Here is a 2,748-nt window from a genome sequence, read left to right on the forward strand (position 1 = left end):
ACTTACATATGGTGCCCTCCAACTTCAAAGCCAATAATAACAGTGTATTGAATCCTTTCTTCAAATCTGATTTCTCTTTCTGCCACTAGTCTGAGAAAGCTCTTTGTTTTTAAGGGCCACTTGATTAGTTCAGGCCCATGCAGGTAATCTCCCTATCTGAGTCAGCTGTGCCATATATAACATTACCACAGCTTTCCTTTCACCTCTGTGGCCGCAGCCATGAGTATGCTCAGGCTTCACAAGAGGCTTGCCTCCAGTGTCCTCCGTTGTGGCAAAAAGAAGGTCTGGTTGGACCCCAATGAGACTAACAAAATCGCCAATGCCAACTCCCGCCAGCAGATCCAGAAGCTGATCAAAGATGGGCTGATCATCCGGAAGCCTGTGACTGTCTATTCACGGGCTTGATGCCAGAAAAACATCTTGGCTTGCTGGAAAGGCAGGCATATGGGCATAGCTAAGTGAAAGGGTACTGCTAATGCTTGAATGCCCGAGAGGGTAACCTGGACGAAGAGGATGAGAATTCTGCGCTGGCCGCTCAGACAATACCGTGAATCAAAGAAGACTGACTGCCACATGTATCACAGCCTATACCTGAAGGTGTAGGGTAACATGTTCAAAAACAAGGGGATTCTCATGGAACATATCCACAAGCTGAAGGCAGACAAGGCTCGCAAGAAGCCTCTGGCGGGACAGGCTTGAGGCCTGCAGGTCTAAGACCAAGGAAGCCCGCAAGCGCCGTGGAGTGGCTTCAGGCCAAGAAGGAGGAAATTATTAAGACTCTGTCCCAGGAGGAAGAGACCAAGAAATAAAGTTCCCTGACTCTTCTCTGTACATAGTGGCTTTGGCAATTGCATAGATCACTCATTGAATAAAAAACAAGACTACCTCTCTGCTTTCAAAGTCTCTGGCTGCCTGGTGGGTCTTCACTGTGTACTGGACCAGAACTGAGGACTGGGATACAGGCCCTTCTCTGGGTTCCTGCTTTGTTGCTTCCTTGGCTCTTAGCCTCTGGTCAGGCTCATGCCCCCTCCATCCATGGAGTGCGGGGCCTACTTTGAAGGGAGGAGAGGAATGACTTCTATCCAACTTTCAGATACTGTGTTTCAAAACTGTCCTTTACAGCAGAGTATAAGTGGCATCTCAGACACGGTGTCAGATATTGGTTGTTATTCAGTTGGGAGTTGTCACATTATTTAAAAACAACAGAAAATAGTATGCTTGCACTCCTCAATTGCACTGAGGTTCAAGGTTGCAGTCTGCTGCCTTATAACTCCAGGACTGTGGGGACTGAACCACCACCAGTCCAGAAGGTATGATCGACCTGAACTGCTGACTGCTGCCGGAGCTGTCTTTAGACAGCCTTATTGAGATAGAACTGAAGCCATCATTTTGAATATCCCTATTTTTATTTTTAAACCTATTTTTCTTCCCTGTCCTTATCAGTACTGTTTCCTGTTTTGTTTTTTGGTTTATAACCATCAAAAATGTCCAAAGAAAAAAAAGCTTTCTTGGCAAGAGTTGGAATAAAGGCACATAACATACACACTTGTCACAGCCATTTTGAGTTGACTTTATACTCTTTTGCAAATGAGAAGTAGGTTTTATCTTGCCTCTTATCTGGTAGTAATAACCAATAAATTTTTCAATAAAGTATCTGCTCTATGAGCCAAGTTAAAAAAAAAAAAAAAAAACCCAAACATTACCACAGGTGCAATAGCTAATCAAATTCACAGGTTCTGGGGATTAGAGTATTTTTAGGGGGTCATTTAAGAAATTCTGCCTGCCACAGCATTTATTCAAAAGATGAAAGGGAATTCTTTTGGGATGCGGGGGAGAAGGAAGTGGGAATAAACTCTAAGTAATATACTAAAGAGAGAAGCCAAGCATTTGCGATGAGAGTCCTGACCTCATCCATGGTGTCCTGCCCGCCTGTATCTTCTGCTGCCTCTAGAGCGGCTACTTTGGTCACAACGTCCTACCACAGTGGCTTAAGGTAAATGGTCAATAATAGACATTTTAAGGAATGCTTGGGCACTAAAAAACTCTTGCCAAGCTTCAGTTTTTCCTCATCAAATGGTGTCAACACCAAGCCCTCCAAGAGCTTGTCCTAAGAATACATGTTGGAAAGTGCATCTTTTTAGATATGGCTCAACTAAGAGAGAATTTCATTGCTCAAAACTCGGAGGACCAGGATAATACCCCTGTACTCCTCTTACATATTCTACTTCAGGATTCAAGGTAGATATCCATCCCTTCACCTCATTTCTCTTCAATGAAGATTAAGACACAGAGCAGCCTCTATGTTCCTGTGTACCAACTTCAGCTAAACACCAGGGTTGTTCCTGAGCTGCTTTTTCATCCTGGTGACCCAAGAAGATCTCAGACTAACAAATCCATCCTGGAAGGCAAGCTGGAACAGGGTTTCTCATTATTACTATTTAGCATGTAGATGGTTTTCAAAGAACATCCTTTTTTTCTAATTAGGATGACACTTTTGCCTGGTACTGAAGAAACACAACTGATGATTGGGGAAACTGAAATCTAAGAAGAGGGGACCAACTATATGAGAAAAGAATATAAAAAAGAGTGGATATATGTATGTGTGTAACTGATTTACTTTACTGTACATCTGCAACTAAAACAACATTGTGAATCAACTATACTCCAATAAAAATTTTAAAAAAGAAAGAGGGAAACCAAGACTTGCTGCCTTCAGCATCCCTGGGGTTTTTTTCCTCCAGGTGCTTT

At 43.0% G+C, this 2,748-nt stretch overlaps 1 pseudogene; it reads left to right on the forward strand.

The window, feature by feature from the left end:
* Window positions 1-219: 219 nt before the first annotated feature.
* LOC122427424 lies at window positions 220-809 on the forward strand (annotated as a pseudogene).
* Window positions 810-2,748: the final 1,939 nt, after the last annotated feature.

This window comes from Cervus canadensis, chromosome 25 (assembly GCF_019320065.1).
Source record: "Cervus canadensis isolate Bull #8, Minnesota chromosome 25, ASM1932006v1, whole genome shotgun sequence".
Lineage (NCBI taxonomy): Eukaryota > Metazoa > Chordata > Mammalia > Artiodactyla > Cervidae > Cervus > Cervus canadensis.